The sequence below is a fragment of the Macaca thibetana genome, chromosome 5, assembly GCF_024542745.1.
Source record: "Macaca thibetana thibetana isolate TM-01 chromosome 5, ASM2454274v1, whole genome shotgun sequence".
In the NCBI taxonomy this organism is placed as follows: Eukaryota; Metazoa; Chordata; class Mammalia; order Primates; family Cercopithecidae; genus Macaca; species Macaca thibetana.
The window spans coordinates 168,870,483-168,894,584 of record NC_065582.1 but is presented as its reverse complement, the minus strand read 5'-3'; the positions used below and the strand labels follow the sequence as shown (position 1 = coordinate 168,894,584).

The following is a 24,102-nucleotide window of genomic DNA, read 5'->3' as shown; positions in this document are numbered from 1 at the left end:
ATACATACATATGTATATACATATATGTGTATATCTATGAGTATGTATATATACATATGTGTATATATGTGTGTGTGTGTATATATACGTATACACACACACCCCAAATTTTCTTTATCCAATCTATCAGTGATGGGTATTTAGGTTGATTCCATGTCTCTACTATTGTGAATAGTGCAGCAATGAACATATGCGTGCATGTGTCTTTTACAATACAACAGTTCATATTCGTTTGGGCATACACCCAGTAATGGGATTGCTGGTTTGAATGGTAGTTCTGCTTTCAGATCTTTGAGGAACTGCCCATAATGCTTTCCACAATGGTTGAACTAATTTATCCTCCCACCAAGTGTGTAAGTGTTCTGTTTTCTCCACAACCTTGCCAGCATGGTATATTTTTACTTTTTAGTAACAGCCATTCTGACTGGTGTGAGATATTATCTCACTGTGGTTTGATTTGTATTTATCCAATAATCAGTGATATTGAGCTTGTTTTCATACACTTGTTGGCTGCATGCACACCTTCTTTTGAAAAGTGTCTGTTCATGTCCTTTGCCCACTTTTTAATGGAATTTTTTTTTTCTTGTAAATTTAAGTTCCTTATAGATGCTGGAAATTAAACCTTTGTCAGATGCATAGTTTGCAAATATTTTCTCCCATTCTGCAGGTTGTCTCTTTACTCTGTTGATAGTTTCTTTTGCTGTGCAGAAGCTCTTTAATTAGTTCCCATTTGCCAATTTTTGCTTTCACTGCAATTGCTTTTGGCATCTTTGTCATGAAATCTTTGCCATGCCTGTGTCCTAAATGGTACTGCCTAGGTTGTCTTCAAGGCTTTTTATAGTTTTGGGTTTTACATTTAAGTCTTTAATTCATCTTGAGTTAATTTTTGTATAAAGTATAAGGTGGGGGTCTAGTTTCAATTTTCTGCACATGGCTAGCCAGTTATCCCAGTACCATTTATTGAAAAGGAAGTCCTTTCCCCATTACTTGTTTTTGTTAGCTTTGTTGAAGATAAGACAGTTGTAGGTATATGGCCTTATTTCTGTGCTCTCTATTCCATCCAATTGGTCTATATGTCTAGTTCCGTATCAGTACCATGTTGTCTTGGTTACTGTAGTCCTGTGGTATAGTTTGAAGTCAGGTAATGTGATGCCTCTAGCTTTGTTCTTTTTGCTTAGGATTGCCTTGGCTATTCAGGCTCTTTTTTGGTTCAATACAAATTTACAAATAGTAGTTTCTAGTTCTGTGAAGAATGTTATTGACAGTTTGATAGAAATAGCAGTGAATCTGTAAATTGCTTAGGGGAAAATGGTCATTTTAATGATATTGATTCTTCCTATTCATGAGCAAGGAAGGTTTTCCCTTTTGTTTGTGTCATCTCTAACTTATCTGAGTAGTGTTTTGTAATTCTCACTGTAGAGATGTTTCATCTCCCTGGTTAGCTGTATTCCTAGGTATTTTATTCTTTTTGTGGCAACTGTGAATGAGACTGAGTTCCTGATTTGGCTCTCGGCTCGCTGTTGTTGGTGTATAGGAATGAGAGTAATATTTGTATATTGCTTTTGTATCCTGAAATTTTGTCGAAGTTGTTTATCTGCTGCAGGAGCTTCTGGGCTGAGACTATTGGGTTTTCTAGATATAGAATCACGTCATCTATAGACAGGTATAGTTTGACTTCCTCTTTTCATATTTGGATGTGCTTTATTTCTGTCTCTTGTCTGACTACTCTGGCCAGCACTTCCAACATTATGTTGAACAGAAGTGGTGAGAGAGGATATTCTTGTCATGTGTCAGTTTTCAAGGGTAATGCTTCCAGCTTTTGCTCATTCAGTATGATGTTGGCTGTGGGTTTTTCATACGTGGCTCTTATTATTTTGAGGTGTGTTCCTTCAATACCTAGTTTATTGAGAATTTTTAACACGAAGGGAAACTGAATCAATAAATCGAAAGCCTTTTCTGTATCTGCTGAGATAATCACGTGGTTTTTGTCTTTAGTTCTGTTTGTATGATGAATCAAATTTATTGACTTGCATACATTGAACCGATCTTGCATCCCAGGGATAAAGCCTACCTGATAGTGGTGTATTAGCTTTTTGATGTGCCACTGGATTCAGTCTCCAAGTATTTTGTTGAGGATTTTTGCATCTATGTTCATCAAGGATACCATCTTGGAGTTCTCTTATTGTTGTGTCTCTGCCAAGTTTTGGTATCAGGATGATGCTGGCCTCATACAATGAGTTGGGGAGGAGATACTCTTCCTATATTTTTTGGAAGTTTCAGTAGCAATGGTACCAGCTCTTGTTTGTGTATCTGGTAGAATTCGGCTGTGATTCTATCTGGTCCTGAGCTGCTTTAGGTTGGTAGGGTATTCTACTGATTCAATTTAGGAGCTCATTATTGGTCTCTTCAGGGAATCTATTTCTTCCTGGTTCAGTTGTGGGGGGTGGAAATTTATCCATCTTTTCTAGGTTTTCTAGTTTGTATGAATAGGGATGTTTGTAGTCATCTCTGATGGTTATTTGTATTTCCATGGAGTCAGTGGTAACATCATTTGCCTTTTCTAATTGTGCTTATTTAGGTCTTCTCTCTTCTGTATTATCTAGCTAGTGACCTATCTTATTAATTTTTTCAAAAAACAACTCCTGAATTCGCTGATCTTCTGAATGATTTTTCTTGTCTCAATCTCCATCAGTTAAGTTCAGAATTTGGTTATTTCTTGTTTTCTGCTAACTTTGGGGTTAGTTTGCCCTTGCTTCTCTAGTTCTTTTACTTGTGATATTAGGCTATTAATTTGAGATCTTTCTAACTTTTTGATGTGGGCATTTAGTGCTATAAATTTCACTCTTAACACTGTCTTACTTGTGCCCCAGAGATTCTGGTGTGTTGTATTTTTGTTCTCAATAGTTTCATAGAACTTGTTGATTTTTGCTTTAATTTCATTATTTATCCAAAAGCTATTCAGGAGCACATTGTTTTATTTTCATGTAATTGCATAGTTTTGAGTGATTTTTTTTAAGTTTTAATTTACATTTTTATTGAGCTGTGGTCTGAGTTTTTAGTATGATTTTCATTCTTTTGCATTTGCTGAGGATTGTTTTAAGTCCGATTGTGCAGTCAGTTTTAAAGTATGTGATGTGCCATGTGCCATGTGGTGATGAGAACTATGTATACTCTTGTTTTGGGATGGAGAGTCCTGTAGAGGTCTATCAGATCCATTTGGTCCAATGCTGAATTCAGGTCCTGAATATCTTGTTAATTTTCTCCCTTGATGATCTAATACCCTCAGGTGAGTGCTGAACTTTCCCATTTTTATCGTGTGGGAGCGTAAATATCTTTGTAGGTCTCTAAGAATTTGCTTTATGAATTTGGTTGCTCCTCTGCTGGGTGCAAGTATATCTAGAATAGTTAGGTCTTCTTGTTGAATTGAACTCTTTACCCTTATTTAATGCTCTTCTTTGCCATTTTTGATCGTTGTTGGTTTAAAGTCTGTTTTGTCTGACATTAGGATTACAACCCTGGCTTTTTTCTCATTTCCATTTGTTTGGTAGATTTTCCTCCATCCTTTTATTTTCAGCCTATGGGTGCCACTGTGTGTGAGGTGGGTCTCTTGAAGACAGCATACCATTGGGTCTTGCTTTTTTATCCAGTTTGCTACTCTCTGCTTTTTAAACGGTGCATTTTACCTATTTACATTCAATATCAGTATTGATATGTGTGGATCTGACCCTGTTATTCTGTTGTTGGTTATTATGCTGACTTGTTTGTGTGGTTGCTTTACAGTGTCACTTGTCTGTGTACTTAAGTGTTCCTTTATTGGCTAGTAATGATTTTTCCTTTCTACATTTAATGGTTCTTTTGAGATCTCTCATAAGGCGGGTGTGATGGTAACAAATACCCTCAATATTTGCTTATTTAAAAAGGATCTTATTTCACCTTTGCTTAGGAAGCTTAGTTTGGCTGGATATAAAAATCTTGGTTGAAAATATTTTTATTTAAGAATGTTGAGTGTAAGCCCCAAATCTTTTCTGGTTTGTAGGGTTTCTGCTGAGAGGTCTGCTACTAGCCTGACAGGGTTCCCTTTGTAAATGACCTGCCCCTTCTCTCCAGCTACCTTTAACATTCTTTCATTCTGACACTGGAAAATGTAATGATTACGTGTCATAGGTATGACCTTGCACAGAATCTTCCAGGCGTTCTCTGTATCTTCTGAATTTGACTGTTGGCCTCTCTAGTGAGGTTGGTGAGGTTTTCATGGGTGATATCCTGAAATACGTTTTCCAGGTTGTTTTCTATTTCCCTGTCCCTTCCAGGGATGCCAGTGATTTGTAGGTTTGGCCTCTTTACATAATCCCATATTTGTTGGAGACTTTGTTCATTCCTTTTCGTTCTATTTTCTTTGTCTGACTGTCTTATTTCAGAAAGCCAGTCTTCAAGTTCCGAGATCACTTCCTCAGCTTGGTCTATTCTGCTGTTACTACTTATGACTGCATTGTGATATTCTTGTAGTGTGTTTTTCTGCTCTATCAGATCAGTTAGGTGTGTTGCTTGTTTGTTTATTTATACTGGCTATTTTGTCTTTCAGCTCCTATATCATTTTATTGTGATTCTTACTTTCTGTTGATTGGGTTTTGCTGTTCTCCCGAATCTCAATGATTTTTTTTTCTATCTATATTCTGAATTCAATTATTGCTATTTCAGCTTTGGCCACTTCTCAACCGAACTGTTGGTCTTTTAAGAATTCAGGCATAGTTTTATGTATTCTGGGTAATAACTATCAAATTCATAAATTGCAAACATTCCCAATTATGACTTAACTTTTCATTTTGTTTTTGAGTGGTTCTTTTGGTTTAGTGTACCATAGTTTAACCTTTTTTTGTATCTTGTTTTATGGTTTATTTTTTCTTATGTAAGAAAAATTTTTGAAAGTCGAAAATAATTTTACATGTGAATACGAGTGTGCATTTGGTTTTTCACATGTGGTTCTTTAATATGTTGGAATTAATTTTTTCTTATAAACTTATAAACAGTATAAAACAGAAAATCAATTTTATCTGAAGCACCATTCGATTTCAGGCCACTTTCATTACTCATGAAGTCTCAAAATGATGTGGGTCTGTATTTCTTGTTCATTCATAGCTTTATTGAGATAGAATTTGCTACCATACACCAAAACAGAGATATAGACCAATGGAACAGAACAGAGTACTCAGAAATAATACCACACATCTACAACCATGTGATCTCTGACAAACCTGAGAAAAACAAGAAATGGGGAAAGGATTCCCTATTTAATAAATGGTGCTGGGAAAACTGGCTAGCCATAAGTAGAAAGCTGAAACTGGATCCCTTCCTTACACTTTATAAAAAAATTAATTCAAGATGGATTAGAGACTTAAATGTTAGACCTAAAACCATAAAAACCCTAGAAGAAAACCTAGGCAATACCATTCAGAACATAGGCATGGGCAAGGACTTCATGTCTAAAACACCAAAAGCAATGGCAAGAAAAGCCAAAATTGACAAATGGGATCTAATTAAAGAAATTCTGCACAGCAAAAGAAACTACCATCAGAGTGAACAGGCAACCTACAGAATGGGGAAATTTTTGCAATCAACTCATCTGGCAAAGGGTTAATACCCAGAATCTACAAAGAAATTTACAAGAAAAAAACAAACAACTCCATCAAAAAGTGGGCAAAGGATATGAACAGACACTTCTCAAAAGAAGACATTTATGCAGCCAACAGACAGATGAAAAAATGCTCATCATCACTAGCCATCAGAGAAATGCAAATCAAAACCACAATGAGATACCATCTCACACCAGTTAGAATGGCAATCATTAAAAAGTCAGGAAACAACAGGTGCTAGAGAGGATGTGGAGAAATAAGAACACTTTTACACTGTTGGTGGGACTGTAAACTAGTTCAACCATTGTGGAAGACAGTGTGGCGATGCCTCAAGGATCTAGAACTAGAAATACCATTTGACCCAGTCATCCCATTACAGGGTATATACCCAAAGGATTATAAATCATGCCGCTATAAAGACACATGCACACGTATGTTTATTGTGGCACTATTCACAATAGCAAAGACTTGGAACCAACTCAAATGTCCATCAATGACAGACTGGATTAAGAAAATGTGGCATATACACATCATGGAATACTGTGCAGCCATAAAAAAGGATAAGTTTGTGTCCTTTGTAGGGACATGGATGAAGCTGGAAACCATCATCCTCAGCAAACTATTGCAAGGACAGAAAACAAAACACTGCATGTTCTCACTCATAGGTGGGAACTGAACAATGAGATCACTTGGACACAGGAAGGGGAACATCACACACTGGAGCCTGTTGTAGGGTTGGGGGAGGGGGAACGGATAGCATTAAAAGAAATACCTAATATAAATGATGAGTTAATGGGTGCAGCACACCAACACGGCACATGTATACATAGGTAACAAATGTGCATGTTGTGCACATGTACGCTAGAACATGAAGTATAATTAAAAAAAGAATAATAATTTACTACCATAAAATTCATTCACTTTCCATCTCTATACATTTGCCTTTTCTGATACTGTATATAAAGAGAATGCACTTTTGTGTCTGGTTTCTTTCACTGAGCATAATGTGTCTGAGATTCATCATGTTGTAGCATACATCAGTACTCCAATTCTTTTTATTGCTGAATAGCATTCCATTGTATGGATATACTACATTTGTTTATCGATTTGCTAGCTAATGAAACTTTGGGTTGTCTCCATTTTTTGCTATTTTTTTTGAGACGGAGTCTCGATCTGTCGCCCGGGCTGGAGTGTAGTGGCCAGATCTCAGCTCACTGCAAGCTCCACCTCCCGGGTTTATGCCATTCTCCTGCCTCAGCCTCCCGAGTAGCTGGGACTACAGGCGCCCGCCACCTCGCCCGGCTAGTTTTTTGTATTTTTTAGTAGAGACGGGGTTTCACCGTGTTAGCCAGGATGGTCTCGATCTCCTGACCTCGTGATCCACCCGTCTCAGCCTCCCAAAGTGCTGGGATTACAGGCTTGAGCCACCGCGCTCAGCCTGCTATTGTGAATAAAACTGCTATGAAATTTACATGGAATAGATTTTCATTTCTACTAGGTAGGTCTATAGGAATATAATTGCTGGGTCTATGGTAAGTCTATATTTAACATTTTAAAAAACTGACAAACTGCTTTCCAGAATGCCTGCACCATTCCCATAACAATTTCTCCACATCTTTACCAACACTTTGATTATAGCCATTCCAGTGGATGCAAAGTGCAGTCTCATTTCCCTAGTGACGATGTTGAACATTTTTTCATGTGTTCATTGGCATTTCATGTAAGTTACTTGGTGAAATGTCTATTAAAATTTTTTGCCCATTTTTCAATTGAGTTATTTGTCTTTTCATTATAGAGCTGTAAGAGAGAGTTATTTTGAACACAAATCCCTTATGAGATATTCATCCATCTGCAAATATTTTCTTCAAGCCTGTGGATTGTCTTTTTCTTCATACAGGATGATATGGTTTGGCTGTGTGTCCCCACCCAAATCTCATCTTGTAGCTCCCGTAATTCCCATGTGGGAGGGACCCAGTGGAAGATGACTGAATTATAGGGGCGGGTCTTTCCCATGCTGTTCTGGTGATAGTGAATAAATCTCTGATATTTGATGGTTTTAAAAATGGGAGTTTCTCTGCACAAAGTTCTCTCTGCCTGTTGCCATCCACGTAAGATGTGACTTGCTCCTCCTTGCCTTCCACCGTGATTGTGAGGCCTCCCCAGCCATGTGGAACTGCAAGTCCAGTAAGCCTCTTTTCTTTTGTAAATTGCCCAGTCTTGGGTATGTCTTTATCAGCAGTGTGAAAACAAACTAATACACAGGGTCTCATTCTGGAATTCAGGCTGAGGTCCAGCGGCACTATCATAGCTCACTACTGCACTTCCTGGGCTTGTGTAATCCTCCTGATCCGGCCTCCTTAGTAGCTAGGACCACAGGCATGCACCACCATACCTGGCTTATTTTTTTATTTTAGTAGAGACAAGGTTTCGCTATGTTTCTCATGTTTCTTTGTGACTTTCTTTTTAGACTTTCCATTCATCTGCTCATCTACTCCTAAGCTAACACTGCAGTGTGTTAAACATCACTATTTTATGATTTTAAAAATATTCTTAGTAACATTTTATCATTTCTTTAATAAAGGTCTAGCACATTGTTTATTGGAATTATTCTTGCTTACATTATAGTTTTTATAATCATCAAAAATGTTAACTTAAAAATAATCTTGTTTTTGGCTGGGCATGGCAGCTCACACCTGTAATCCCAGCACTTTAGGATCAAGGAAGGTGGATCACTTGAGGTCAGGAGTTCGAGACCAGCCTGGCCTACATGGCGAAACCCTCTCTCTATGAAAAACACAAAAATCAGCTGGGCGTGGTGGTGTGTGCCTGTAATCCCAGCTTCTCAGGAGGCAAGGCAGGAGAATCACTTGAACTTGGGAGGTGGAGGTTGCAGTGAGGCGAGATCGCGCAACTGCACTCCAGCCTGGGGCACAGAGTGAGACTGCATCTCAAAAATAAATGAATAAATACAAAACAAAAACAACCCCTTCTTTTTGGTTTACATGGATGTGGCCAATTTGCATCCAAAACACTTGCTAAACTGACCAGCTTTAATAGTACATCTATAGATTCTCTTACACTTCTATACAAATACCTGTGGAAAACGATAATTGTAATTCCTCTTCCAAATTATTTTCCTTTATTTTATTGTTTTGATGATCTCCTCAAGGTAATGTTAAACAAAACTGGAAACAATGAGCATCCTTTCCATTTTACTGATTACAATGAAATTCTTATAACATTTTGAAGTCACATATAATACTTGCCGTAGATTTTTTGTAGATATCATATCTTTATCAGAATAACGATTTCCTTCTATGGCACCTCTTTTTACTTTGATCCAGAGTAAAAGAATTTGTTAATTGGGCACATGGGGAAAGAGATGGGCAGTGTCAAGGGCAAAATGTTTCAATGACACCAAAACAAGTTTACTGAGTTCGAGAAAGTAGTAGCCAGTGAATTACACTAGAGTTTATGATTTCAGATATTGAAAAATTCTAGGTACAGAGTCTGCAGAAGTATCTCCCAAACTTTTGGAACACAAGTCCCATCAGTAAAAACTTGACTGTGTACCCTCAATATCTGCATGTATGTTCAAAATAAAAAAGAAAAAGATAAAATTAAAAATACTATAAAATGTTTTCATATTGTTCAAGTCATAAAAATCATTAGTTGATCATTCAAGGCATGTGTATTATTTATTTACCACGATATAACAAAAGACCACAAACTCTGTGCCTTAAAAGAACACAAATGTATTCATCACAGCTCTTTAGGTCAGAAGCCTGGTATGATGTGGCTGGTTGACCAAGCTGAGTTCTCATCTGGAGGTGCCAGGGAAAATCTGCTTCCAAGTTCCTTCTTGTTAGCACAATTTAGTTTGGTGTGGTTGCAGGACAGAGGTCCTCATTCTCTTACTGTCAGCCAAGGGCCATCCTCTAGCTCCTAGAGGCCACCTTTATTACTTAATATGTAGCTCCCTCCATCTTCAAGCCAGCAACTGTGCAGAGAATTTGAATCTCCCACATCCTCTTCTACCACCAGCAGGAAAAAACAAAACAAAACAAAACAAAAAAATCCTCTGCTTGAAAAGGCTCATTTAAGTTTAGGTCAGACCTACTCAGATAATCTCTCTCTTAATGTCAACTGTGCCTTGTAACAAACTAATCATGAGGTGGGGGAGTGGGGCGGGGTGGGAGGGTTGGTCTTGAGGGCTGTCTTAGAATTCTGCCTACTGCATCATGATATGCACTAAGGGTAAAGTTCATTATTAATGACAGTGACTATAAATTCATATATTAAATTCCCATCTTGTTTTTGTTTTTGTTTTTTCTGAGAGAATTCTTTTTATTACAAGTGAACAGGTACAGGTAAGCAGGTCTCGGCCTTCTGCTGGTGGTGTAGCATCTCCACGCAGGGCATCAGCCCTGTCCTGGCCCTGACTGACGACTGCACTATCAGCGTTTAAAGTAAGGATGGCAGATTAAAAACTAGGTGTCAAAGCCACCAGTGAATATGGAAAGATATCTGGCTTTTAGCACACTCATGCCATACTAAAAAGTCCATGATCCTCAAAAATAAAAGGCATTTTGTATGGGGGCGCAACAATGATTCGAAAGCAAAATCATGTTCCAGAGTACACACAGAAAAACTACCTTCAAAAAAAATTAAAAAAAAAAAAGCTTTTTAAGAGTAAATGTAAGGATAATGAGGTATATTCACATCAATATAACATTTTATAGAAGAGCTTAGGAAAATTAGAGGAAAATTCAAAGAAATAAATTTTTTTAATAAATAAAAGATTAATAAAAGAATTTAAGTTAGTCCTAGTTTACCTAGCATAATCTCTCTTATCACTAGTTAATCCTCCACTCTACTCTGGTGTTCCTCTGTTTCAATTATTCCCCAATACTCTGCTCATTCATTCTTCTTTGCTTTTAAGGCCTCTACTCCTTGTTCTTCTCCATTCCTTCTTCTGTCTAACTCAAATTCTGTGTCTTCAAGGAAAGAGCCTCTAATTAAACCATTCCTCATTAATATCTGTTCATCTTTAAATGCTTACCATACCTATTTGTGTCACACAATTCAAAGTATCTAAGCTATATCAAAGAAGCTTTTCTAATCCCAAATGTAACTGGAGTCAACTGAGTTCAGAAAACTGGGGTTCTGACAGTCACACATTCCAAGTTGGAATATTTGAAATCAGAAATATCTTGGGAAATCTATTATTTCCATAAGCCATTCGGATACATATTTGACATCTAAACTTATTCCACGATAGCCTCATATTGCTGAATGAACAAACCCAAAACCACAATTGTAAAAACCCATCTCTTTTTAGAACATGTATCCAGATCTCTGGTAAATAAAATACAGTCACCAAATTTATTACAAATAGACAAGAGGCAGAACATGTCTTTTGCCCCTTTCTTAGGGCACAAGACCAGCCATGGACAAAAATTTCAAGCCTGCCCTCCTTTAAAAAGAAAAAAATAAACTATTTTGTAATACCCACTAATACCATATCTGAAGCCCTAAACTTTGCTCAATCTAATCTCTCCTCACCCTCATCCTCACCCTCACAGAGAGGTATATCTGAAATTATGATTACAGAAGTGAAGTACACAAAAGTGATGGTGAGATGCAGAGTAATGGATAAAAGGGGAGCAGAGGTAAAACTTTCTGATGACAAGTAATCATACTATAAACTTCAGAATACATACCACAACGTTTTCAATATTCCCCAATCTGCTTATATTAGTTCATTTTTATGCTGCTATGAACAAATACCCACTGGGTAATTTATAAAGGAAAGAGGTTTAATTGACTCTCAGTTCTACACGGCTAGGGAGGCCTCAAGTAACTTGTGATCATGGTGGAAAAGGAAGTAAATGTGTACTTCTTCACATGGCAGCAGGAGAGAGATGTGCTGAGTGAAGTGGGGAAAAGCCCCTTATATAAAACCATCAGATCTCGTGAGAACTCACTATCACAAGAACAGCATGAAGGAACCACCCCCATGATCTAATCACCTCCCACAAGGTCCCTCCCCTAACACGTGGGGATTACAATTCAACATGAGATTTTGGGTGGGGACACAGAGCCAGACTATATCACTGCTTATCATAATGCTATTAAAACTGATCTGATGGCTACAAATTTAATGCTGTGTTTTCATAATGAAAATACGTCTGATTTAATTACATTGTATAATTCTGATGCAATGCTTTTCTATCTACCTGTAAATTTACCTATTTATCTGTGAACAGATTCTTAAGTTGCTAGATTCAATTCTACTTTTTGAAATTTGCTTAAGGGTATGCAATTACTATCAGTCAAGGAGCAAATCTGATAACTTTGACCTCCATAACAAACAAACTGACTCTATCTTTTCCTAAGGTCACACTTAACTAGTAAAGTGCTTCTTTACTCAGTACTCAGATGAGAGATCCATTTAAGTGTCACTCACATGCTGGTAAATCCATGCACCATACTCATAAATGTAAAACTGTAATTTATACTTTGTTAGAATTTTGCTATTATGCACTGACTCCTGGGTTTAAATGCAAAAAGACACTAAGACAAAAGGTAACAACACACAGACTTTAGGGTTAGGGGAGACAGGAAAAGATGTCATTTTCCAGAAATGATGATGCCTAAGTGGAGTCTTAATGGAAGAGCAAATGTTAGTTAGGCAAAATAAGGAAGGGCACATTACACATTTAGAAAAGCAGAACAGCATGTATAAAGGACACAGGGACAAGAAAACTTGATATGCTTAAGAAGAGCACTATCCAATAAAATTTTCTGTGATGACAGAAACATTCTGAATCTTCGCTGTTCAATACAGTAGCTGAGAAAATTTTATTTAATTCTATTTAAATTTATTTATTTGAGACAGACCCTCGCTCTGTCGCCCAGGCTGAAGTGCAGTGGCATAATCTAGGCTCACCGCAACCTCTGTCTCGGGTTCAGGCAATTCTCCTGCCTCAGCCTTCCAAGCAGCTGAGATTACAGGCATGTGCCACCACAACTGCCTTAATTTTTTTTGTATTTTTAGTAGAGGCAGGTTTCACCATGTTGACCAGGCTGGTCTTGAACTCCTGACCTCAAGTGATCCTCATGTCTCCGCCTCCCAAAGTGCTGGGATTACAAGCAGGAGCCACCATACCCGGCCTAATTAACTTAAATTTAAATACCTATGTCTACAAATTGAAAAAAAAAAAATGGGTAAGAATGTGATATGAAAGGAGGACAATATAAAAGGCTTAAGACGTGTGCAACACAGATCCTGAGGAGCCTAGTTATATTTTGCCAAGGAGTTAATTTTTATCCTGAAAGCCAAATGAACCATAGAAAGCCTTGAAGTCAAGAAACGGGATTAGCTTTACATCCAGAAAGGACTGCTCAAACAGCACGTGGCAGATAGACTGAAAAAGGAAAAGAATGAAGACAGGATGGTTAGAAAGCTTGCAGAAATACATCAGAGGAAAGACAAGAATGTACATTTAGGTGGTGGAAGTTTACCTGAGAGAAAGAAGATAGTGTTGAGCAATACAATTAAATGGAAATAATTTAGTGACACAGCTTCATTATTTTGAGGTGGGAGTGAGAGAAGTAAAAAAGTTCTGGCTTGAGAAACAGAGTGATTAAATATTCACCAAGATAAGAAATCCATGAGGTTTGTTTTGCTTTGAGTGGTAGATTCATATGAAGTTCATTTTTGGTTGGATATGTGGGGCATAAACCAAACAAATATATCAGGAGGTAGAAACAAAGACTTAAAGGACATCAGTATGCAGGTGGAAGATGGGGTCTAATTTCCTAATTAAATTAATTAAAACAAGTTTTCTTCAAGTATCAAAATGAGAATATTTTTAAATTACCATTTAAAAGCTGCTTTTCTATTTTCATTGCCATATTGTCATAATGCTATTTTGTTTTATAATATTCCATATTTCAGTACAAAATAGAAGAAAAATCAATATTCCATCTCATATCATGCTACTCCCTAACCCTCGCACCTGCCAACACCCAAACCCTATAAAATGTGGATCCTTCAGGTATTCACAGAAGCTGTTTCTTCAGTCACAATACACTCCAACTCCCATTTCCATTCCTAAAACATGTCTGGATGACTCCTACTCATTCTTAAAAGTCATAGTTTAAGAATCACTGCCTCAATTTAAAGTTTCATCTAATCTATTTTGCTTTAGACTCGATTCATTGTTACATGCTTTAAATTATATAAACCCCTGTATTATTCCCTTCGGAGCACTGATCATAACTCTACTTCATCATGTGTAATTTTTTTATGTCTCTTTCAACTAATCAATTATTCATTTAACAAATATTTGCATGTTTACCAGGTGCTCTGGGGATACAGTAGTGAGTAAAAAGAGACAAGAGTTGTGCCCTCAACTCAAACTGAGAGAAGGGGAGTAACAGAAGGGGGAAAAAAACCACATAAATTAACATTTATGTGATATTTTTATTTGATAAATGTCACAAAATACTATAAGCTCCAAAGAAGCAGAGGCATCCTGTCATCTTGCTGGCTATGCTAGCCCAATGCCTGGCCCATGTTAGGCATTCAAATATTTGTTGCATAAATGTTTGAGGGAAAAATTTCACTCTGAAACCAAATATATTCATCCTCAAAACAACTTTTAGAATGCAGCCCAATTTGCAAGTTAAAAACTGCCTATTATTAATAATTATCTTTCCTCACATCAGGTAACTTTCTGAAATTCACAGCCACAATGCTCTATTTATTTACATCCTACTTTCTTCTAAGAAAGACAACCCATTCTTTTGTCTGGTTTTGTTTAGTGCTTTTTCAATTTATTTAGTTTCAGGGTAACTACTATCTTTCTTTTAAGCATTTTTTTACTATTCTGTTCAGTCCTTTCTTTTAGGCGTATGTCAGATGTATTCTCTGCTATGACTTAAGGACTACAGTGTCTCCATTAGTAAAGGTGTTGCTATTACAAGGTCCTGGTCTCTTTAATCCCAAACTACTGGCATCTTGTGGGAAGAGGCCAAATGTGCTGCTAAATATCCAAAACAATTCACAATAAAAAAGAATTAACCAGCCCAAAATGTCAATATCACCAAGGCTGAGAAACTCAGCATTAAAGAAACCGGATCAATGTATCTAAATAGACACTAAATGAGAAAAATCCAAAAATTAAAAATCCACTTTAATTATCCACTGATTTCCCTAATTTATACTTATGCAACAAGTAGAAACCAAACTAGTCATAAAGAATTACTGAGGAATAAATACATATACAAGATATATGGTTCCCCTGTTGAAGGCTTAAACACAACTGATTTGATGCTAGAATATTTCAGTCTATTTAAATGCCTCTTAGTTACTGTTGGGGAAACTAGTCTCACCCTTTCATTAGTGTCCTGAGTTTTATATCTAATATTATGTAAGTTTGTTTTGCCTTCTCATGAAATATAGAATGTAATGAATATGGAGTGAAGACTCAGGTTGGAGTCCATGATTTGCCATGGTACTAGCTGTAGTAATTCTGGACAAATGTATCTATCTGAATCACTGATCCCTCTTCTTTAAGACTTGGAATATTATCAACACCTCATAGGAAGATTTAATTATTTCAAGAAAAACATTTAGTAAAACACATATGTTCCAGATACCGAATTAATTTGCACTGGAACTTCTTGATAAAATGTAATGCAATAAACAAGTGCTGGATGCTGTCAGAAACTAGAAATATACAATTCAAATGTGTGAACCAGATTTACTCATACCTAAGTTCTTAGGCACAAATTCAGGAGATATATTCTAAACAGGCTATATCCATATTATTTCCCTTTATCTTTTACTAACTTGGTAAATTATTACTTATAAAGTTGTAACACTAGAATTTTTGTATTTATAGCACTGATAAGTACATTTTATGCAAATGTAGCTAAATAATCTAGATGTAGAGAAATGAAAGGACAAAATCTGGGGTTAACATGCTTTAAAAGAAGATACAATTTAAATAGTTTTGTTGAGTAAAATAATCAGACACAGAAAAACTCTTATAAAATATACCTAGTAAATAAAGTATAACTGATTCATTATACTGAAATAACTTACAGAAAAGACTATGAACACTTTATAGAAGACTGATAGTGAGTGAAAAATATACACCTCCAGGATGGAGGAAAGGGAAATGGACTGGCAAATGACAGATGGGAATTTCAATTTCATCTGTCATATATTATTCCTTTAAATGCAAGGTAGCTGAACATACACTATATTCCTCTGTAAAATTTCCAGAGACTGACATCGTTCATAACTTGAAAAAAAAAAAGTTTCATAATTCCAAACAGTAAGTTTGATATATCAAAGATTCAACCCTGTTGAACATCTTTCTCAGCAGTACAGAAAATTCAAGGTTCACTAAAATATCTCTTTCAAGGCTTTTACAATGGATATCAGAATCATTGTTTTAATCAACTTTTACCATTCAGAAAGGAAAAAGTCTATACTAAATTCTGGCTCTCTACTGTCTACAAAACGAATTATAAATATTCTAAGACAGCATACGTAGCCTTCCCTGATCTAACTCCTGCCTTTTCTCCAACCATTCCATCATAAGTAAATTACAGGCACTTATAAGAAACAACTAACCCATTACGTTGTTTAAACGTTTGAACTTTTGCACGTACTATCTGAAATGTCTTTTTACCCATCTTTGCTCATCTGTCAAGTGTCCTGTCTTCCAAACTAAACTAAAACGTTTTCTTCTAGTTTTATCACAAACTGAACAATTACCTAACCACACTAAACAATAGTTTGTTAATATGTAACATACAAACAAGTATGTACTGGTCTATAGTCTCAACGCCTTCTCCAATGTTATTTGTTGGAATTCATTGTTACCAACACCACATTCTCCAAGCACATTCATATTCTAATTACATTTATGACTTGAGAATTTGGGGAAAGGTGGGTTGGGGAGGAGGGCTAGAATGTTTAGCTCCTTGACAACAGGAACAATATTACTGCCTTTATATTACCCTCCGGATCTGTCACAGTGATTCACCTAATAAAAGTAATTGAATTTTATGGCTGATAAAGGGTTTACTTAACATAATGCTTTTTCAATAAAGAAGCAGAACAGTTTTTAAATAATAAGAAAGATGACTAATATACAAATGAGCACTTGTGGCAAATGATAATGCTTCAGAGAACACTAAAACAAGTGACAAAAGTCGTCATTTTTTAAGTTTTATTGAGCTCCCAATAAACACCTATCTTAAACTCATAGTTTAGTGGGAAAGAAAGATAAAGATGCATACAACGTCTGAGATCAGCAAGAATAAAGAGCTAAAGCCTAAGAAAAACTGGGAGAAAGAGGATGGTAGAAGGTATACTACCATTATTGTTTGAGTGTTAGTAATGGACACATTGGTTAAAACAAAGATGAAAATTTTAATTTCAGAGAAGACAAATTCTGGATGGTAGAAGATAAACTACCATTATTGTTTGAGTGTCAGTAATGGACACAATGGTTAAAACAAAGATGAAAATTTTAATTTCAGAGAAGACAAATTCAGGATAAACAAGGCTAAAAATGAAAAACAAAATACTCTTGCAAGTTGAAGAAATAATATTCAAGTATAAAGGGCTCGTGCATTGCTTAATAATGGAAACACATTCTGATAAATGCATCTTTGAGGTGTTATTACTGTTGTTGTGTTGTGCAAACATCAGAATGTACTTACACAAACCTAAATAGAAAAGCCTACTATATACAGTCTGTACAGAATGTTACTGTACTGAATACTGTAGGCAATTGTAACACAAGGATATTTGTGTACCTAAACATATCTAAACAAAGAAAAGAACAATAAAAATATGGTATAAAAGATACAAAATAGTACACCTGTATAGGGCACTTACCATGAATGGAGTTTGAAGGATGGGAAGTTGCTCTGGGTGAGTAATGAGTGAATGTGAAAGCCTAGGACATTACCGTATACTACTATGGACTTTATAAACATTGTACGAGTACACTAAATTTATTTTCTTTCAAAAATCTTAACTTACTATAATTTTTTTACATTATAAACTTTTAATTTTTAAAAAATCTTCGGCTCTTTTGTAATAAAACTTCTTTATATTCTTATTCTGTAACTTTTTTCTATTTAAACTTTTTAAAAAAATTTTTTAACCTTTTTTGTTAAAAACTAAGACACAAACACACACATTAGCCTAGGCATACACAGGGTAAGGATCTTCAATATTACTGTCTTCCACCTTAACATCTTGTTCCATTGGAAAATCTTCAGGGGCAATAATAGGCATGGAGCTGTCATCTATGATAACAATGCCTTCTTCTGGAATATCTCCTGAAGGACTTTTAAAAATTAAAATAACGATAAAAAACTATAGTACATGGTCGGATATGGTGTTCATGCCTGTAATTCCAGCAGTTTGAGGCTAAGGTGGGTGGATCCCTTGAGCTCACGAGTTCAAGACCAGCCTGGGCAACATAACGAAACCCTGTCTCTACGAAAACTACAAAAATTAGCCAGGCATGGTGGTGCACATCGGGAAACTTAGCTACTCAGAAGGCTGAAGTGGGAGATCACCTGAGACCGATGAGGGTCAAGGCTTCAGTGAGCCATGATCACACCACTGCACTCCTAACCTGGGTGACAGAGTGAGACCCTGTCTCCAAAAAAAAAAAAAAAAGCATAGTATAGTACACATAAACTAGTAACACATTCACTTATTATCAAGTATTACGTACTGTACATAATTGTATATGGTATATTTTTGAAGGGCAGCAATTTGTTTATATCAGCATTACTACACACACGTGAGTAATGCATTGCACCACAACCATTAGGATGTCTAAGACATCACTAGATGATAAGAACTTTTCAAGTCCATTATACACTTATGGGATCACCCTCTTATATGTGGTCTGTTGTTGACCAAAATGTCTTTACGTAGCATATGACAGTACATACAAGTAACTTGCAAGAGTAATCAATTTTTAAGGCAAAAGCACAATATACTATAAACTCTGGTTTATCTCAGTGACTGAATTTAACCTAAATTCAGTGACAATTTGGTAAGAAATTGTTTTAAGGACACTAGTAGGTGGGAAATAGGGGAAGAAAGTCAATGTTCCTTAAAATCTCAATTCATTTTTGATACAATTTCTCAGTCTTTTTGGCAGTTTCCAAATGTCTTTTGGCAATTTTCAACACTCAAGACCACCCACGAAGAGCACATACTAAGTCTGCTACAAATAAGGTTGTTCAATGTCCCACAAGTTATAAAAACAATGTCCAGAAATACTTTACACAATAGCTGTGGGGTAGAATGAGTGTACAAAAGGGACAAGATGCCTGGCACATCAAAAAATTTTAGCATAACTTGACAATAACCCATTTTAAGGTAACTCTGCACATCTAACTGAGCAAAACAAAGACAGAGAGTAACTAAGTTTATTACTCAATTTCCATTAGATTTGTGGTTTTTTTTTTTTTTTTTTTTTTTTTTTGCACTGAAAGAGTGACAATATTAAAAAGTCATTCGCTCAACAAATATCTATGTATTTGGTAGGTGCCAGAAAGACAGGGAAGGGGAAAATATGGTACACTTCTTTGTGGACACACAGACATACACTTTGAACTTGGTGAGAAAAAAGCAGACAGACAATTAAAAATAGCGTAAATGTGTATGATAGGGGAAACAGAGTGATGATCACTGCACAAAGAAGGGTGCAAATCTCAAACTTGGAGAGGTTAAAAAAGGACTCCTGGAAAAAGTAAAATCTCGACAACTAAAACGAAGTTTAAAAATATACCAGGAGTTGAATCAAAATTAAGAATGTATAATGTCTAAGAATGTTCTTTGCATTGTTTCTAAGACTGTAAAATGAAAACAACCTAAATATCCTTCAAAGATAAATGTTTTGATATACTTACATATCAGAATATTATAGAGCACTAAAAGTGAACCAACTATATCTATAGGCAACCACATGAATGAATTACATAAAATACTTAAAGAAGCTAAACACAAAATACATACTATATAATCCCATTTCAAAGTTTCCCAAAACAGGCACAAATAATCTACTTTGTTAAAAAGTCAGAATACTATTCATATATTGAGTGGGAGAGATTAGTGACTGGATAGGGATATGAAGAGACTTCTGGGGGTTCCATTTCTTGATCTGGAGGTGGTTATAAGAATATGTTCACTTTATTCACTGAGGTGTAAGATCATGATCTGATACATTTTTTCCATGTAGTTCTATTTAGAAACAACAGTTTACAAAAAGTAGCAATGGAGCAGCAGCTACTGTAATCCAGAAAGAAAACAAATATGCAAAAGCCCACAGGCATAGTGCTTGCGAATCCAAAAAGAGTTCAAGCTGAGTGAGTTGGCTCACACCTATAATCCTAGCACTTTGGGAGGCCAAGGTGGGAGGACTGATTGAACCTAGGTGTTTGAGGCTGCAGTGAGTTATGACAGCACCACTGCACTCTAGCCTGGGCAAAAGAGTGAGACCCTATCTCATAAACAAATAAACAAAACCAAAAAGGATTCAGTGTATGCTAAAGATAATGCCTATACTCAAGATTATTGTGAGGATTAAAGGATATAATATGTGTAAAGCATATACCTGGCATAAGTATTAATAGGTAGTCAATAAAAGCTGCTATTAATAGGTAGTCAATAAAGGCTAGTCAATTACTCTGCTACTGATATGCTCTTTGATTGCAGTGCTCAAAGTAGAATGAAAAACAGAAAGGCTAAGGCAGTACAGAGCGGGTAGGCTATGCTGAGCTTTCTAAACCATATTATAAATTTAAGACTTTATCCTAAGGTCAATGGAGGAACGAATGAAGATTTTTATTCAGGGGTAATATGAACATATTTGAATTTAGAAGAGTTATGCAATAAAAGAACTTAAAAAAAGAAGTCAAGAAGAAAGGGGCTATCACCATTCTTGCAGAGAAAAGTTCTGTATAAAGAAAGAATGAAAGACAGAGAAAGGCACAGATCTGGAAATCAGTATGCAAATATTTTTGAGAACATAGCTCATAAATTTTGCAAGGTTACACAGTTAATAAATGACATCTACAACGTGAACATAAGGTGTTAACTCCAAGATCACAATTTACTACAAAATCACAATGAAATACATTTTATGAATTTTAATTCTACACAAATGGCAACAGGGTATTCTCCTTAACTATTAATTAAAATAAAACAAAAATTTAAAAAAAGTCTCCCAGAATCATTATACTTGTTACTAACTACAAATTATACACATATATGCAAATAGATAGTCCTATACACATTATCTGTATATCTCTGTTGATCTATATCCATCCACACACGTTTGTTTCTCTAAAATTCAGATTTTCCAAGGCATAATTTGGTGTGGATCTTTAATAAACACCCAAGACATAAGCACCAAATTACCATGAGTGCTGACAAATATAACTCTAATGTGAAAACATTTTCATTAAGTTATTGTTATTTCAACAACCAAGTAAGATGTATGCTCTGAGGGCTTTCTACCCTTTAGTTACATCACTGTTAACTTGGTGGCTCTACAAGATTGAAAACCAATGAACCACTGTTCAGCATATGCTATGGGTCTATAATAAGCAATATCTTCTTTGGTTTGCTTCATGAATGTAAACTGTCAGATACATCCAAGACATAAACAATGCTTTCTTACTGGGTTTTAGAGTTATTCAAAACGCATTTCATACATAAGCTGCTCTCATCACCACCACTCCCACCTCTCACAAAAGACAAAAAAAAAAAAAGCTTCTGGGTTCTAGAACTCAACTTTTTTGGTTTATTACTAAACCATACAGTACAAACAAAAACAGTTAATATTAAGCTAAAAGCAAGTGTAAGGCATCATGTCATGATGTTGATACTTTCCACCTTCTGTTGTAAATTTACAACTCCAAGAAAATGTGTAATTTGTGCTTATTCACATGAGAACATGGAATGAATTACAGTACATCAGACAACCAACATATAAAATGTTTTGACTGATAATTTTTATATTAAAAATTAAGCCAGAATTTGTTATATTGTTAAAGCTGGGTCACAGAAACACTGAGAATCATTATGTTTTCTCCTACTTTTGTACATATTTAAAATTGTCCATGATGATTTTTAAAACTCAGCCCAAGTCTTCATATATTCTCTTGGGAAGGTATTCTCTCAGGAAAGCTTTTGATTTCTCCAAAGAAAGAGTAATCAGAATTTGCATAGGGTTGGTATAAAAGAGAATTGTACCAGTAATATTACTAAACGGAATGTGGAAAGTGGCATCTCTATGAATCCCACTGCTTAAAAACAAACTTAAATATCAATTTAATCCCAATTAGTAACAGAATAAGAACCAAAGTCCAAAGGACAATACATACTTTTTAAAATCACAATCTGACCTCAAGCCAACTTCTGTACAGCCATGGTTTCTGCCACATTGCAACTTTTGGGGGTGCTATAATTTTCCAGGAACAGAATATATCATACCTCTATGCTTTTGTTATTGGTGCAGAAGTCATTAAAGGGTAAGAGTAGAGCAAAGTACTAAAACAGATTTTTCTTTGCACTATGGAAGATTAAACTAGAGAAGAATAAGAGGAGAAGATAGGAAGCCATATAAGAATTTTTTGCAGCAGTCTAGGTAAGAAATGAGGCTGACTTCAACTGGAGTGAAAATAAAGGGAAATGAATGGGTTTAAGATATATTTGAAAACATAATTAATTGGTGGATTGGCATAGGAGATGAGAAGGAAGATAAGTAAAAGATGACCTTCAGGTGTTTGGCTTGTGAAATTAGGTACATTGAGATAAAAAGAACACCAGAGAAACAGACGTTGTATTTGACAGAGGGAGATCAAGATTTAACTTTTAGGTATGGTACATACCTAATATTAAGATATTTTGCCATTACTTTCTGTGGCAAAAATCTGTGGTTTTTGCCACAGAAAGTAATGGCAAAATATCTTAATATTAGAATACCTGAGAGACATACAAGTGGAGAGAGAGAGAGAAAGTCAAATATTGGGATAGGTAACTGGTAGGGAGATAGAGAAATGAAGATGAAGAAAGTGTTTTAGGTTTTAAGATGTAGTCACTGTATGTCAAAGCTATAGGGATCTAAGACCTACAATTCTGAACCACGTTACATTCACTCTATCAACTGAAAACTGACTTGAGGTGTAACTTTTCCAAATAACATTTGTTATAAAATTATTTAACCTATCACACAAAAATACAACATAAAGTTACTCAACCTATCACACAAAAATACAACATAAAATACAACATAAAGTTACTTGGCTAAATTTTCCTGACAGAGTAAGTGATGAAACCTGGGGGAGGGGTGCACCACACACACAACAATAATTAAAGTCCAAAGCCACCTGTGGATCTTCAAATGTTAAGAATGCAAGAATGTACAGCTGCTACATGCATTCCTGCAGCAGAAACACAAGAGCTTTTGAACCAAAGCACAAAACTTATAAGTAGAGGAAAACTCCATTCTGTGATTGCTTTCTCTGGGAAGTCTTGCTGTACATATCCTTTTATCCCTGGAATAACTGGCTTTAAGACAAACTAGCAAATAGCAATGTGTTGATCCGATTTCAGTCTGTATATATGCTGACTCTACCAACCACATACACTATATGAAAATACACGTATCATGTGAAAACATATATTCATATATGTATTTCACATTGTACTGGCCCATTTTCACGCTGCTGATAAAGACATATCCAAGACTGGGCAATTTAAAAAAGAAAGAGGTTTATTGGACTTACAGTTCCATGTGGCTGGGGAGGCCTCACAGTCATGGTAGAAGGTGTAAGGCACATCTTAGAAGGCGGCAGACAAGAGAAGAGAGCTTGTGCAGGGAAACGTCCATTTTTAAAACCATCAGGTCTCATGAAACTCATTCACTATCATGGGAACAGAGCAGGAAAGACCCACCTCCATAATCCAATCACCTCCCACCAGGTTCCTATCATGATACACGGGAATTGTGGGAATTACAATTCAAGATGAGATTTGGGTGGGGAAACAGCCAAACCATATCATCCCACCCCGGCCCCTCCCAAATCTCATGTCCTCACATTTCAAAACCAACTATGCCCTCTCAATTGTCCCCCCGCAAAGTCATAACCCATTTCAGCATTAACTCAAAAGTCCACAGTCCCACATCTCATCTAAGGCAAGTGCCTTCTGTCTATGAGCCTGTAAAATCAAAAGCAAGTTAGCAGATACAATGGGGGTAACAGACACTGGGTAAATAGAGCCACCCCAAATGGGAGAAATTGGCCAAAACGAAGGGGCTACAGACCCCATGCAAGTCCGAAATCCAGCAGGGCAGTCAAATCTTTTTTTTTGAGACAAGAATTTCACTCTTGTTGCCCAGACTGG

At 36.0% G+C, this 24,102-nt stretch overlaps 1 protein-coding gene and 1 long non-coding RNA gene across 17 annotated transcripts in view; both read right to left on the bottom strand.

The window, feature by feature from the left end:
• The window catches only part of LCORL (ligand dependent nuclear receptor corepressor like), a 296,483-nt gene that overhangs the window by 140,197 nt on the left and 132,184 nt on the right, over positions 1–24,102 (bottom strand). The window lies entirely within an intron of this gene.
• LOC126955425 (uncharacterized) lies at positions 988–22,634 on the bottom strand. The gene is made up of 2 exons (XR_007725925.1): positions 16,469–22,634; positions 988–9,664 (listed from the first exon to the last, which is right to left on the bottom strand). It is a non-coding gene; the product is annotated as an uncharacterized LOC126955425 (long non-coding RNA).